The sequence below is a fragment of the Sminthopsis crassicaudata genome, chromosome 4 (assembly GCF_048593235.1).
Source record: "Sminthopsis crassicaudata isolate SCR6 chromosome 4, ASM4859323v1, whole genome shotgun sequence".
In the NCBI taxonomy this organism is placed as follows: Eukaryota; Metazoa; Chordata; class Mammalia; order Dasyuromorphia; family Dasyuridae; genus Sminthopsis; species Sminthopsis crassicaudata.
The window spans coordinates 109066214-109083826 of record NC_133620.1 but is presented as its reverse complement, the minus strand read 5'-3'; positions in this window follow the sequence as shown (position 1 = coordinate 109083826).

Sequence of the window (17613 nt, the reverse complement as noted above, 5' to 3'; positions counted from 1 at the left end):
GAGGCAGAGGCAGAAGGTGGTGTCAGGGATGGGAAGAGGTTCAAAAATCAGAAACTCACAATGTCCAAAAGAGGATTTGGTGAGAGCCAAGGTCTTAGTGTCAGGCCATGAGAGCTCAGTGCCAAGAGGCAGCTAAACCCAGTTAAATAAAATATAAGTTCAATTTGCAGCACTCAGTAAGCCATGTGGACATCTATGCTTTGTTCTCCTGACTCACCCAAATGCCATCAACTGGAAAACCTCTTTTGCCACTTTGGCATCCATTAACCTCCATGAAATCTGTGGGGCAATGGGACATCATCTCTGGCCTTAAAATTTCCCATCTATAAAATGAGAGACATGCACTAGATAAATTTTAGGTCCTATAACAATGATGAATCTAAGAAAGTACAGCTATCTCTTTCACATAGCAGGGGTTATGGACTCAAGTGCTCCTGAAATCTGGAAAATCCACAAAAAATTTTGGGGCCTTCCCTTTGTACCAGAGAAGAAATCTTGAATTTTTTATTTTTATGTTATGAAGTATTTTATCTTATTATACAATTTGGTTTTATAATATATAATACTTTGCATATAGTTTATGCATTTATAAACTTCTGTATCCTTTGCTGACCTTTATGTGCTGTCTAGCTTTGGTAAAATTCCCAAAAAATTCCCATTTAATTTCTTATGCCAACCTGAAATATATCAAAACCATAATAGGGAAAATCACAATGTAGAAGGAATAACTGTATACTATTATATGTAACATCATCTTCAAAAGCAAATTCTAAGAAATACAAATCATAGAATCACAGGATTTTAGGGATCAGAGAGTCTTTGGTGGCCATATTTTAGCCCATAGCAAAACAAAGAAGTATGTGTTTGTCCTTTGTTCTCCAAGATGACCATGACAAGGTCACTTACCTCACTTTCCCCTCCAGAGCCATCTGGTCCAGTGGCCAGATAAAGATCAGGACAACTGAAGATGGCCCTGGATGCAGTGGGAGACCTTGATCTTTTTAATCTAAGGTCTTTAACAGGTCTCAGTTTGAGTGAGGCAATACCTATTCAATGAATAAGACTAATTAAGAATTGAGGCAAAGAATGGACTCTTTAGTCCAAAAAGGAAAAAAAAATCAACATGGAAGGGGAAGACCCTTGGGGTTTCTGATCAAAGCAAAAAATAATCGTTGTTTACATTTATTCTGAGAGGTAAGGACTATGAGTGTTATTATCTCTATTTTACAGATAAGGAAACTAAGGCCAAAACTGGCTTGCCAAGGATTACACAGCCATCTTCTGTATTGACTGTCTTTAGTCATCCCCACCTCCATGCGGAGGAGGGAGGGAAGCAGCTGCCACCCATGATGTATGTGAGAAGAAAATGGGGGTAGGTGGGTGGGTGAAGGAAAGAAGGGGAGGAGAGTTTGGTCTCTCAGACCAAGTGGGAGATCTTGCATAATGATAATTTATTCATCTGGCCCAAAGGGCTGTCTTCTGGAGGAGTCCAAAAGGGACAGAGCACCCTTGAGGTGTGAGAATGCTAGTTTCCTTTCCACCCTTTAATAATCATACTTATGACCTTTGTCACAGAAACAGCATTAAACAAATAAATTCTACTTGAAAAACACGAGAGGAGAGAATCCACTACCTTCCCTTCTCAGGAGGAAGCTCAGTGCCTTGGGGAAATTTTTTCCTGACATCAAATCTCAATTTACCTCTTTTCAATTTCTACCCACTGTTCCTTGTTCCATTCTTTGAGACCAAACAGAACATATCTAATCTCTCTTTTGAATGACTTTAAAACACCTGAACATAGATACTTTCATGTTGCAGCAATTCAAGGCCCTTCACTTTGCAGTTTGCCCTACACTGAACACTCTCTGGTTTCTCATTCCTAAAATATGGCAGCCAGAACAGAACACCATACTCTCAATGGAGTCTGACCAAGGAAGAGTATAGAGTGATTGTCACCTTCTTGTTTATTGATGCTGTTCAAGGCTGAACTGCTTTGTTTAGCTGCTACATCATATTCTTGATCCACATTTGCAGACCTCTCAAAATCCAAGACTATTTTTCCAGACAAATTGCTATTGAACCATGTACTTTCCAACTTGTATTAATGAAATTGAATTTTTGAGCCCAAGTGTAAAATTTTACATTTATCCCTACTGATCATCTTATTCATCAAGCACAATGCTCTAGCTTATTAAGATCTTTTTGGATACTGAGTCTGTGCATCCTGAGTATTAGTAATCCCTACTAGCTTTGTACCATGTGCAATTCTGAAAGCCTACTCTCATCTTGAGCTGATCCAGGACAAATGGAACACTCCAAGCCACAGTGTCAGAATCAAGCACTTTCTTTTGCAGAAGCATAAAAGTCCATAAAATGGCCTATCAAAAATGGGGATAAAAGCAATCCCATAGTCCTTTTGTCAGATCTGCAGAGGTGCCCTTTCCCTCTAGATGTCTGCCAGCACAAAAGGGTTTCTGACTGTGTCCCAGATTATCCACCCAGGGGCCTTTCCACACCAACTCCTGCCAGCTGCATGCACTGTGTGGGGTTAACAGGGTCCTTGACCTAAGTCCATTTCTGATCTTATATGTGCTATCTATGCTTTCGGAAATTTTAAGAGAAGATGACCACCCCCTCTTAGAAGACATAACTGGGAAGAAGACAGCCAAGCAGAGTCTGACATGAATTCTACAGTTGGGAAGAGTTGTTTTCAAATGGCTTAGAGAAAAAAATAAAAATTTCTGTGGCCTGAAATTCTATGAAAAAAAAAAGTCAAAATAAAAGAATTGGAAAGACTCAAGAATGAAATTCATAAGGAGGTGTCTTGGTTTGAAATATCCCAGTGGTCAAGACTTGGGACAGAGTAAGCCGGGAAACAGCCTAAACTACATCAATGGGAATGAGGTCCTAGACCCTTTGTACAGCAATGGGATAAGGAAAAGGAGATGATATGATAATAGTGTCACCTCTCTAGAAGTTCTACCTGGAATCTGGTGGATGAAATGATCTCCAGAAGTCCTTTCCAAACACAGGATTTGTTGACTCCTATTACTGAATTTCCTTAAGAGAAGTAAAAGAGAAAGGAGAGGGAATCTAGAGAAGTCCATGAGACTTGAGAGAATTTTTCTCAGGATTGCCTTGTTATTTTCCTTCTGCTTTGACTGTGAGTTCTGTAGGAGATCACACCCAATGCATGAAAACAGAAAAGTTGAGCCAAGTACAAAATAAGCTAATATCCTGTGTTTTCTGCAAGAGGCAAGCTTAATTAGAGTTTAGGTAATTAGCGCTTTCACGGTTTCTAAAAAAATACAATACATTCATTTATGCAAATCTACTCCAGAGTGTGATTTCAACAAAATGCCATGTAATGTGCCTATCCTGAAAATATGACTTAAAAACCAACATCTCCCAAACAAATGATCATCTCCAATTTCTGACACGCCCAACAATTGTCCTTGTGAATGTGATGGCTTGTCTGGAACTGGTTAACTCAGCTCAGAGCTATCCTTAGAATAGAATGGAGCCAATGGATCTCCTAAATCTAGTGCTTTTGGGGATCCTTAAACCACTGAAAAGTGGGCAATGATTCAGAGAGGTAGATAATAAAGGAGAAATATTTCAAGAGCAGAGTATATCTGCTCTTCATCAGGCTGATCAACCATTGCATGACTTAAGAACAGAGAGAAAGGGCTACCAGTGGCCCAGTATGAATTCATCATAGCTCTCAAACAATCACATAAGAAAAAATACATTTTTAATCTAAGAAAAGGACCTCAGAAACTTTATAATCCAACATTTTCTGGAGATTTCCATATTTAACACTCTTAACTTTAGCATGTCATGACTGTAGCAAAATGAGGAGAATTGCTACTCTGCTTTTAATTCTCGAGAACAAGAAAGGGTTGCTGAAACAGAATTAATGGAAACTTTGGGAGAAAGTGATCAAATCCATTTTATAATATGTGCAAAGAAAGGAGAAAGCCAAGAAGAGTCTGACACAGTTGTAGATGTGCAAAGAATCATTTTCAAATGATTCAGAAAAAAAAAAAAGATTGTTTCTATAACCTGATGATAATCTATGCAAGAAGTCAGGAGAAGAAGGGTTGGAAAGTTTTTACCATGAAAATCTCAAGATATAATATCTTGATTTGCAAGTTCCCAATGGGCAGGTTTATTTTAAACAGTGCCCATGACCTAAAGACATAGATAGGAACCAAATTATTTTTCACATGCAAATACTTATCACTTCTTCTCTGGACTATTATAATACCTTCCTAACTGATCTTCTTACTTCCATTTTCTCTCCTGAAATTCATCCTCCACACAGCTGTCAAATTGATATTCCTAAAATTTGGAAAGACTTCAAGAGTTAGTAGAACACCAAAGAGCCTAGCATGATGACCCCCCCCCCAATCTCTTTAGCTGTGGTTCATGGTTCCATATGGGGTTAAGGTTGTTAAATAATAATTTATTATCAGTAAATGTTTGATTTGAATACCTCTTTTATATTCCCTAAACACCCTAGATTGCATAAAAATTTCCCAAGAGAAAGAGGATCATGAGTAGGAAAAATTTAAGAAGCTCTGGTATAATCCATTGAGTCATAAAAAATCAAACATGATTGAATTGAACAATAATTTTAAAAATGATTCCTGCCCTCAAGGAACTTACATTCCACAAGGGAAAGGCAATAATATAGGACAATGATGGCCTGAGAAGATGTAAGAACATCAGAGAGAATGATGACTGAAGTCATAGGGCAATACATATCCTTTCCAGGAATTATATTATCTTTATTAGTGTTCTTAGAGCTAAATTTCAAAAAGTGTGTGTTAGTGGTCAAAACAGGGAAAGAAGAGATTATGATTATGCAGCTGCAGCATAGTATGGAGGTCAGAAAGCAGTGGGGTGGACCTGAGACTAGGATGAAATAAATGATCACTAATGAGACTCCAGGTCATAGATGTAGAAGTCCAAGTTCCTGGTAGAGAAGAAGAGATAGACTGGAGCTACATGTGTCATGGCATACAGATAACCAAGATGTTCATCCATTTGACCTAGGGACTTCTGGATCAAAGCCTATGAACATTTTGTTTTAGTCATTTTAAGTGATAATCCCAAACTGTTTCTAGTTATTGAGTTTTTTAAGTAATTCACAACTCTATCAAAAGGTATTAGTGTATTTATCTTTCCTCAAGTACCATTGACTATTCACATCATTTGTCACCTTTGTCATCAAATTTTGTCATCACATCTGATTTTCTGGATATGAAATAAAACTTCAAGATTGGTTTGATTTGAATTTGTTATTAGTTACTCGGTGCAATCTTTCATATTATTATCAATAATTTGATAACTGTTGGTTTATATCTCTTGACCACTTATCTACTTGAGGAATGCCTGCTTGTCTTAAATATTTCTGTTTATTTCCTATCTATCTTATTTATAAGGTCATATTAGACATACTGTATAAGAAGATTATTTTCCTAGTCAATGTTTGTTCTTCTTAATCTAAGAAAATTTCACACAATTGAAATTATGTTTTCTCCTTTGTGATCATCTCCAGATCATTTGATTTAAAATTCTTCCCATGAAAGCTGCTTAATATCGACCTCTTCTAATTTTTTAATAGTGCCATATTTTATATTCAAGCTGTGCAACCATTTTGAGATTATTCTGGCATATAGTGAGGGCAGCTAGTTGGTGCAAGATAGAATACAAGAAGTTAAATATACTTTAACATATTTAACATGAATGAGACTACCTGCCATCTAGGGAAGGAGATAGAGGGAAAGAAGAGAAAAGTTGAAACAGAAGTTTTTGCAAGGGTCAATGTTGAAAAATTACCATAATCATATGTATATATATATATATATATATATATATATATAATTACCAAAAAAGCTATAATAAAAAAGTAAAAAAAAGAGAGAATACAAGATCCAGGCCTGAATTCAAATCTCAAATCTTCAGGTACTTTCTAGTTGTGTGATCCCAAGCAAATCATTTGAGAAAAATTTCTGCTTGCCTCAGTTTCCTTATCTGTAACCTGGGGATCAAAATAGCATCTACTTTTCAGAAGTGCTGTAAGGATCAAATGATATAATGATTATAGCATGCTTATCACAGTGCCTGGCACATAATAAGAACTATATAAATGTTCCCTATTATATATATTTATATTATACATTATTATATATTATAATATGTTATATTATATATAAATGTTATCTATTATATAAGATATTGACCTAATTCCAATTTCTCCCAAATTGCTCTCCAGTTTTCACTGCAATTCTTGACAAATCAGAAGTCCTTCCCCAAACAGTATATGTTTAGGTTGTTTTCCCAGTACCAGGCTATTGAGTTTAATCCTAGAGCTCTCCTCAGATTTCCTAGTCAAACTGCTAAATGGGTTTTCTACACTTGTTGCCTCCATTTCCTCACATCCCACTTGCTTTTTGCAGTTTGGCTTCCAAGCCAACCATGACTGAAAATGTTGTCTCCAAGGTTACTAGCTATCTCTTAACTGCTAAAGCCAATGATCTTTTTTACTCTTATTCTATTAAGCAGTTTTTGATACTGTTGATTATCTTCCTATATACATTTTCCTCCTTCAGCCTCTGTGACATGGTTCTCTTGGTGCTCACTCTACCCATTTGTCCACTTCTCAGATTCTTTTCCTTGATTCCTCTTCCAGCCCATAAAATATAAGTGTCTGCCAAAGGTTTGCCCTAGATCCCCTTATTTTGTCTCTTGGTAATCTCATCAGCTTGAAAGAGTTCAAATATCATCTCTTGAAGATGTCTCCCAAATCTATATCTTTTAGAGTTTCACATCCTTGGCAGGATGGAAAGACCATTGATGTTAAAGTCTGGGATCCTCAGTTCAAATCCTAATTTTGATACTTAACACCAGTATGACAAGTCAGTTCCCTACTCTAGACCTTATCTTAGCTTTTTCATTTATAAAATTGGGGGGGAGGGATTGAATGTGATGGCCTCCAAGATCCCTTCCAGTTCTATGATTCTATGTAACTGTCTAATCAAGCATTATAAAAGGAAGCACAGCCTGTGACGAAGGAATTGTCTGAACACATTAAGAAGTAATGGTGCATTTGTTGGGAAACAGTGGCCTAAATGCATCCTAATTTGTTATAATATCATGAAAGTATTCCAGGATGCCTGTCTTCTGCTTTCCATATCACTACTTATGGTTAGGGACTATCAGAAAATTAGAAACAGTGCAAAAGGAGGGGTTTAAGCTGGATGTGAGGAAGCTACTGTTTAACTATGTTTTCAAAATTCTCTGTTATATTCAAAATATGCTTAAAGTTTTCAAGGAGAAACAGATTTTAAAAAGGTTAACTTAAAATTTGAGGCAGAGATTAATTGAAAGAACTCCTTGAAGACCCACTTCAGGAAATAAGTTTTTAAATGGTACTGAAACATTCTTTAGAAAGGAGGAGAATAAAAAATATAGTTGCCAAGGGTAACTGAGGTAAATTTCAATTCTGGTTGGGGAAAAAAATCACATAGTCACCATATTTTCTTGGAGGTCTTCTATAGTTAACCTTGAGAGAAAAAAAAAAAGAAAATGAGAAAAAAAACTCATTTCTCTTCTAAGAAGCATAACAAGTAATTCTGGAAATAATTGTGTTTTACATCTCTAAGCAGAGATAGAACCAACAGCATACTAGAAACATCTCTGGACCATCTTACTCCTGAAGAATGAAAAAGAATGTGTCTAGAAGTTCTGGACACTGACCAAAAAAAAATTGCCAAATGTGAAGCACAAATGACATAATGGCTGGTACATAATGGGTGCTTTACAAAGGTGAGTTAGTTTTTCTATTCCTACTGTTCTATTCCTTTTTTGAAATATAGCTATGTCTTTGTTTTAGTCTACCTTGCATTAAGAGAAGTTGACTCAGTTATAAGGAACAGCACAGAATAGCAAGTCGGCTTATTGTGGTATATAATTAGGAAGATCTCCTTCTCATGAATACTGACTATATGACCCTGAGCAGGGAACTTCACTTTTCAGTGCCCCAAGTGACTCTAAAAGATCATAAATTACAGGATAGGGTGATGAGTTATATTGGTAGAGACAATTTCCTCAGTGGCAGTTTCCTTTGGTAATAAAAGCACAGAATGTCACCCCTTGTCCCTACATACACACACATACACACATGTATGCATAAAAGTTATTTCTATAGCAAATCCATTATTGGCTATCACACATGTTCTAATAGTTCTCATCTTGCTAATTTATCTAAGCTTAAAGTATGGGTGCCCTTTTGGCCTCTAGCACCCTTGCCTATCTGGTGGCAGCTGCCCACACCAGAGGCTTAGTGACTAAAAAGAGCAAGCCAAGCTCTTCAGTGGCATGCCTTGAAAATCTAATCCCTTTGAACGAACAAATCATCTAAGTTTCCCCTTTTTTCCCCCATTTTGAATCCTGCTAGATATCTATAGTAAGAGGGAGTTGGAAAGACAATTAGAAGACAAAGAGACAGAAACAGAGAGGCACAGAGACAAAAGGAGAGAGAGAGAGAGAGAGAGAGAGAGAGAGAGAGAGAGAGAGAGAGAGAGAGAGAGAGAGAGAGAGAGAGAGAGAGAGAGAGAAGCAAATAAGAGACAAAGAGACAAAGACAGAGAGAGCATTGAATCACCTATCACCAACACTCACTGCTCTGGCTCAACTTGTTTGACAGCCCAAGCTAACTGCACTGATCCAGACAATTTCTCTTGACACCCACTGATCTATACCACAACCACTCATTCTCAACATTTTCCAGTATATTCCTGGTCCAATAAAAAGATGGAGTGGTTACAACCTGTAAGCATAGCAGAGGCCCTGGAGAGACAGTGTCCCCTCAAGGACAAGAGGAAAATTATCTCCCCATTCCCATCTGCCATCTCAGGGTGTTCTCTACTGATGCAGAGATCATTTGACTCAGCTGCAAAGAACTCCAAAAACTCCAAGGGAGAAGGGCGATTGATTTGGACAGATGGACGTTGGTTGTTACCTGGTGCTCGTAGAATTCATGAAAACATTTTCTCCTCTCTTGGGGATTATTTGAAGACAGTCTTTATCAAACTCAGGCTGAAAGATGGCCAAAAAACAAAAAGAGGAGGAGAAGAAAGAGGAGGAGAAAGAGGAAGAAGAAGTGAAAAAGGAAGAGAACAAAGAGAAGGAAAATATCTATAAATAATCCATAAAATGGATAATCTGTCTCCAAATCAGGTTATGAGCTGTGCATGAACCCACATTATGAAGTGTCTAACCAGAAATGGGCCTCATGTAAGTGCTTATCGGTCACCTGAAAATCAGAAGACTCTTGGCCAAGAGGAGGATGAGTCAATTTAAGGGTAAATAAAACCCACCCTTACCTGTAAAAAAAAATTAGAGATACTCTTACCTCTTACTCCACTGGATCTCAAATTCTCACAAGGATCCCACAAAGCTAACCAATAAATCTCTTAAATGATCTGGCTCCTAACTGTGGGTCCTGGTCTGCCCCTTACCCCAGAATAGTAGCTCCTCTGGCAAGAAGCTTTTCAGAGGACTTCTATCTTCTTCTCCTATCTTCTTACCTGGATTTCAAGCTCATGTATATTCCCTGGTTCTGATTGCTTACCTGACTTTTTTGATCTCTTGGACCTCTGTGCTAGCTGACTTCTAAATGTTCACACCTAGTTTCTAACAGGAATTCTATCTGGATCACCTGGAGAAGCAGAAGGATACACTGAAAAGATCACTAATTCCTGAATCAGAGAACCTGAATTCATAGCCAGCCTTTCCTACTAACTGGGTGACATTAGATAAGTCATTAACCTTCTCTGGACCTCACTCCTAATATGTAAAATGAGGGAGGTCGGACCAGGTACCTCTGAAGATCCTTTCTAACTGTACATCTACAATCAAGCTCCTGGACATACAGACCCAGACCTACTCCTGTCCTTGGCCCCTCTCTTTCATTCCCAGTCCCTTAATCTTCTAAGTCCAGATTTTTTTTATCCTATCTCCATCAACCTCTATCACATCCAGAAACAGAAGTCTAAAAATCTGGGTTTTCAGAACATGAGAAAGATACCACACGTTCTAAAGTTTTTTAATGGCCTTTTCTAGTGACTCATATAGCACCAGTTTTTTTATATAAAAGAAATCTTTTAGCTTTGCTGTCCTTCCTAACAAAGTTATCCAGAAGTGGAATGGCTATCTCAAAAGGTTTCCCTCGCCTGCTTGGAGGGAGGGGAAAATAGGGTCTTCAAACAGTGGTAGGATGACCTCATCTTTGTTATATCATAATAGATTGGACTATTAGGCCATTGAAATCCCTTCTCATCTTCCAATTTTCCTTAATTTTGTAAAGAATTCTTACTAATAAGCAAACTGACAGCTCTTCAGGACATTTATTCATTAGATAATCCACAAACCAGATATTCAGAACTAAAGAACTGAACTATTCCTTGATCTAAAGAAACTGAGTGCACGATTTGTATCTCCTGTCTTTTCAGATGAGTTGCCTAGTTACCAAAGATGCTACATTCTTTCTAGGCATTGTACTTCACTAAATGATATGTTTTGGCTAAGATAAATGAATCATATTACTTCTTTTTTCCCAGTACAAGTAAACTTACCCTAGCTTCATTTCTAAAAATCCTGCTACTTATTATGTTTACCCAGTCCTGAGGGCTCCAGAAAGCACAGTCTGACCCAGTCCTGCCATTCACTTTACTATTACATGGTGAGAAGAATGAATTATTGCATCCCAGACAACTCCTGAGCCATCCTAGACAGAGGAGTAGCTAACCTATTTTTAGCTTCCCTCCAGGGAAGGAATTCCACAGCCTCCAGTTATCTGTTCCAATGTTTAACACCCGACCCTATCAGGAAATTCTTCTTTCTAGCTAACCTAACTCTTTCTGGCTGTAACCCAAATCTATTTCCTCTTATTCTAAGGAATGAAGAACAGCTGATCATATCCCTTTGGGTGATCACCTTTCACTTAGTATACAATTAAATGGCCCTTGACCTCTTCCCTCTGTGTCTTATCTCCACTCTTTTTTATTCTGCAGAGACTGAATTATCCCAGGACTTATAGCCTTTCTTTATAACTTTTCAACTATTTTCTCAGCTTTGCAATTCTCCCTTAAAAACTTACCAAGTTCTCCATGTTTCTTTTACCTGGTCTTGAATGGTATTCAAATTGTGTCTGATTTGGGGTTAGAAAGTGAGGAGCTGAACCGATTATTTTTTCAGGAAGATTCTCAGTGTGGAAACTCCTTTTATCAATAAAAATTAGAAATCTCTTTTAATTTATAGATTTGCCCAGGGCATCAATCACTTGTTAACTCACTTGTTTGTGGTCATACAGCAGAAGTGTCAAACACATGCTTTGCAGGCAATCGTGCTGGTAATATCCCTGAGTTCAGCCTGAAGTAGATTAAAGTGTAATTGGGAAATATTTAACAAAATAAATAAAAATACAATTAAATATAGACAAGTTTGCATTTTAAAATGAACAGCCCAGAGAAATATTTTTATTTAGAATTTTTTTCGCAGTATATATGCATGAGTAATTTTTATAATATTATCCCTTGTATTCATTTTTCCAAATTATCTCCCCCTCCCTCCATTCCCTCCCCCCCATGACAGGTAATCCCATACATTTTACATGTGTTACAATATAACCTAGATACAATATATGTGTGTAAATACCACTTTCTTGTTGCACATTAAGCATTAGATTCCGAAGGTATAAGTAACCTGGGTAGATAGACAGTAGTGCTAACAATTTACATTCACTTCCCAGTGTTCCATCTCAGAGAAATATTTATAAAGAGATTAGTGGCCCTTGTTTCTTTTTGAGCTTGATACCACTACTGTACAGAAACCCTTCCAACACACACTTGTTAAGTGCCTGTGTTATGGAGACACTTAGCTAGCTAAGGGGATGGGGGGAACAAAAACACAAAAAATAAGCCTCTACCCTCAAGGAGTTGATATTCAAAAGAGGAATTCAACATATAGCCAGACGAGTATATATGTATTGGGAGCAGCTAGGTGTTATAATGGATACAGTATTGGGGTTGGAGTGAGAAACTTATCTTTATGAGTTCAAATCCAGCCAGATACTTCACTAGCTTTGTGACCCTGGGCAAATCATTTAATCCCTGTTTATCTCAGTTTCCTCATCTGTAAAATGAATGGGAGAAGGAAAAGACAAACTGCTATGGTATCTCAGCCAAGAAAACCCCAATTAGGGTCACAAAGAGTTGGACTCAACTAAAAAATAAATAAAATAAAATAAATGAGTATGTACAATAATTTGAGGAAAGAAGCCTAACAATAAAGCAGATGGGGAGGAGTTTCTATGGGAAGCAGGATGTAAACTGAGGCAGTAATTCAAGCCAGGACCTTCTGATTCAAAGACCAGACCTCTATCCTTCCACTACATCACACTGCCTCTTACTTTTCCTAACAATATAACTTTTCAAAATACTAATACTAAAAATCGCTAAAAATAGACCAATGGTTCAAAGAAGACATAAAAGAAGACACCTACCCTTACTCCTTTTCAGATTCTGAGGTCCACAGGTATAGAATATTGTATATAATATTGGATTTTTTGATGATGTGTTAATTAATTTTGCTGAATATCTTTTTTCCTGTTAATTTTTTTTGCTGTTCAGGATTGATGTCTGGAGCTAAGTTCACGAACCTGGTGAAACCATCACCTCATACTTGTAGAATAGGGGATGCAAAGGAAAATCTAGGTGATATTAATCAAATGTATTAAAAAATAATCTATTACATATATGTGTATGAACATGGGAAGTGGCTAAAATGCTCAAACCAAAGGATTCACTAGTCTCATAATCTTTTGCCAATGATGGCATCAGGTATTACCTTTTCTTGCCCTAGGTTAAATAAGAGTAAGCCTATTTTTATATAACATTGCCTTACACTGGTTGTTATTTACACCAGAAGGTCAAACATGTAGTCCATTAGGACCCACAACATTCCCAAGAACATCCTGGGCCAATTAAAATATAATTGAGAAATATTTTACAAAATAAATTAAAAATACAATAAACACAGATAATGTCAATGTGTGGCTTTCTAAGTTAATATATAATCCTTATATATGTTTGTGGCTCCCATTTCTCTATACATTTGATATTACTAATGCATATCATCTCAATATCAGATGTTAGGAAGACTATCATCTCCTACTAGAATTTGGCTAGACAAATCACTAACTTTTTCAATTTTTTTCTCATCTGTAAAATAAAGATAGTAACTTAGAATGTCTCCCTCACAGTTTTGTAGTAAGGATTAAATGAGATAATATGTGTAAACTGTTTTGGCTTTTTATAAGTATAAGAACAATAAAATCATAAGCTTATATTATCTCCATTAAAATGCAAATACTTATGGGAAGGGATAAGACCTTGTCATCATCCATTTTAACCACAGTGTGAAGGAATTTTAGATGCTTTTTTAATAGTAATTTTGTGGGAAATGTATGGACGTCCGGAAAGAAAGGGACACTTATTGCTGTGTTCCCTATGGTGCCATGTCTGAAGTGCTGTGTTCAGTTAGGGCGTCACCTTTTAAAAGGAACTCTGGAGAGCATCCCAAGGAAGGGAGCCAAGATGGCAAGGATACTCTACTAACTACCTTCTTTCTGATGATTATGTCCAATTTAACCAGTATATATCTTGTTTGTACAAAGTTGCTCCCATGTCCCATGTTTCCCCATTAGACAGTAAATTCCTTGAGAACATGATGTTTTATCTTTCTTTTTATACCCAATACTTAGCACAGGACACAGCACATAGTGCATAGTTAATAAATGCTTATTGACTTACCGGAATCACTCAAGGTTCACTTAAAAATTTAGGAATGTTTAGCCTGAAGAGGAGAAGACTTATGGAAGCAATGATATCTGCTTTAAATATTGAAAAGATTATCAATGTGGAAGGATTAGGCTTGTTCTGCTTGGCTCCAGGGGGCCCAACTTGAACCAAAATGACTAGAGATGATATGAGCTCCCTGAGAGGAAAAACTACCAATTAGAACTGGCACATAGTAGTGCTTAATAAATATTTATTGACCAACTGATTGAATGGGCCTTTGGGAAGTAGTGACTGCCTCATCACTGGAGGTTTTCAAACAAAGGCTGGGGAACCATTCTATTAGAAGTATATTGGGGGGGGGAGACTCATGTTCCAAAATACATCAAACTGGGATCTCTTCTAACTCTGAGCTTCTATGTCTCTGTTCTATCTCTCTGACAGTTACTTCTAAGTATCCCTCACTGAGCTGCCTTAGAACATAAAGCCAGGATCCTGTTTTTGCCTTTCTTTGTACTCCCAGATATTAGCAGTGTTTAGGACATGGTACTAAATGTTCTTCCTGACTCCACCATCCTATTAGAGGTAAACAATTCTTATTTGGTTCTGTCCACCACCCTCTTCTCACTGTGTACTCTCTCTTTTGGAAATCCACCCCCACAACTTCAGGTATTATCTCTGTGTGAGGGATTTGACCCTTTTCCTGGTCTTTTCTAATACTGTTACTCTACAGATGCTGCCAGTGGGAGTTGAAGAAAAGGAGGAAAGGAGGGGGGGGTAAGGAGAATGGGAGGGAGCAAAACTGGGAGACCACAGATGTTAAAAACAAACTTTATCTGCTTTATAATTATGCTATGGCTGGACAGCCCTGTACAAATCTGGACGCTACCCATGCTGGGTGCAGAATGGCCCTCGCCCTCCTAGTTTTGTTTCAAGTAGGTGTGTGCTCTTGCTAGGGGCCCAGTTTTTCAAAAGGGAGAAAACAAGAAAAGGTCATTGTTCCCTCAACCATTTGCAAGAATATCTGAGTTTAAAATGGAAGATTTGTCATTTGCATGGAGAAGGGAGGGGTAGGGGGAAGAGAGGAAGCATTGTGAGGTGTTGGTAATGTAAAAACATAAGTATGCTGTTATTTATGTAATTAGTTATTGCTTTCATTATGGGTGCAGTCTTAATGGTTATAGTATTTATGTATAATTACCTTAATATTCACTGAAATTTCCAAGTAGCTCCCTAATTAACTGTCTCAAATATATAATTACATTGCATCTTTACGCAAGACTTGCCTAATTAATGTAGTTACACCACTTCTTTTGTGAATGTGCATTATTAAATGCTCTTTGCATCATTCTTCTGACTTCTTGTAATTCACGCTTTACAAAAATTAAGACCCCGAATTAGAAACCTTCCTGAGCGGCCCAAGGCTTCAGCAAAGCAGAGGCTCACTCACATCCACTCAGGAGGAAAATAAGAATTTACCAAGCCTAATTATGGCCTGCCCATTATACAATCTTTCTACCTGGAGGTGAGAGAAGCCCAGGGCAGCGGTGGTTCATTAAAACAGACACAAGTACTACCTCTAGGGTCTCAACTTTCTTGGTCTAACTCTGGAAGTTTGTGAGCCCCAACTCCCCAGCCTCCCCACCCCAGGCAGAGGCTAGTTTACCCATCCTTCTATCACTTAATCCACTGGGAGAGGGAGTCATCAACCCAGGTTCTACTCTCAATCTAGGTGCTTTAGGATGGTTCACTTGAACTCTCTGAATCTCAGTTTCTTCATCCATGAAATGGGGATAACAAAAACTAGATGGATTAAATGAAACTATGTCCATTGAAAGCCTAAACATTATTGCAAATAGAAGGTGTTATTATCCTAACCACTTAGCCTTTTCCTTATGCTTATCTCATATCCACCATCCTATAACTGCCACTGATTAATCATTTCTGGAAAAGAACTGGCTAGTCAATCAAACAAGAATTTTATGATCTCTTAACACAGAAACATCATGATTCAATGGGAAGAGCACTGGATTCAGAATCAGAAGCTCTAGGTTTAACTTTCAATCCTGTCATTATATGAAAATGCCTCTATCTCTCTGAGTATATTATCTTAAGCTTCTATCTTTCTCATTATTAGTAAGTGAAGAGGTTGGACTAGATGAACTTCCTTCCAGATCTAAATTTACAAATCTACATCCTGTACGTCCAGCTCTGTGCAGTAGACAGAAATTTGAGGCATGAGTTCTACCCTCGGGGTGTTTATCCTATGGTTGAGGAAGAAAAACTAATCCATAAAACAAATAAACAATTATCTGAATACACAGACTTGAGCAGAGTCCTGGCCAGCAGGCCATATTTGAATAGGAAGAGAGGGAGAAAGGATAGCACAAGCTTCCCTAGAGGAAAGAACAACACAAGCCACAGAGATCAAGATGATGACATGGAAGACAGTGGGGTCATTTTTTTTGACTTCCTGACCACTCACTTTTACATATGCTCTTGCAATCTGGTTTCCAGTTCCCCCACTGCAGAAACTGATCTCTCAAAAGAAGCTGAGTTTCAAAGGACTCAATACCAAACCCAACAGCCTCATTTTCGGGATTCCTTCTTCTTGACTTTGTCAACCACCTCCTTCTCCATAGCCTCTCTTCTCTTGGCTAATGTGAATAATTTCCACTAGTTATACTCCTATCCATCCTTATAAATCCAATTTAAACACTATCTCCCTTAGGAAATCTTACCTGATCTCTCTGAAATGATGCATCTGATTTTATATAGCACTTTGATTATAACTTTGCTGTACATGTTTTCCATTATTATGTATTCTGTGTAAACACCATATCACTTACTATATTATAAGCTTCATAAGGGCAGAAATTGTGTGTTTCAGACTTTCTTATTTCTCCTTAGCATGGCGTAGAATATGTAATTACTTAATAACTATTTGTTGAGCTGAGCTGAGATAGCCTGAAAATAGAAAAGGATAAATGTTACAGAGTAAAAGAGAAAGTTACATGGATAAGGAGATTATGGAAAGTCTTAAAACTTAAGCAGAGGTGTTTGAACTGTTAAATGGCAATATAATATCACTTAAAACATTTGTTCTCTACATTCTCCAAGGGAGAACTCAAATTATTATTGCTATTCTTTAAGTTTCTATATTATAAACATTTTAAATTACTTTATATGAATATATTTAATATCCAATCAAAAATTATTAATATAATATAATAATAACATGAAATTTAGGATATAAGAATGATGGTGTTTATAAAATACTAGCGAAAGGGACAAAGAAAAACTTAGCCAAAAGCTTTAATGAAGACTCACTCATACAATGTAATGTTCAGAGCACTACATAGAACAAGAAAGGCAGCAGCCTGTCTTCTAGGAGCTGATAGTTTTGATTAGGGAATCGTTACCGCTGGAGATCTTTAACAATAGACTAGTCACTCAGCCACTGGGTATTCTTTAGGACCAATTCTTAGTAGTGATTCCCTATTCTTCCACTCATTCAAAAAAGCATTCTTTGAGTCCCACTTCTGGGTATAACCATGTAGAAAGTTGAGTCAGAAGAAAGTAGAGAGAGCATACCTGCTTCTCTGCCTGCTTACAGTCTAATTTAGAGTCTGCTTACAAACTTAGAATCATGAAATAAATGGAAAATACAGCACAGATAAGATGATATTGAAACCACTATACATCCATGATGAAGGGGTACAAGGAAGGAAGCATTGTGGCTGAA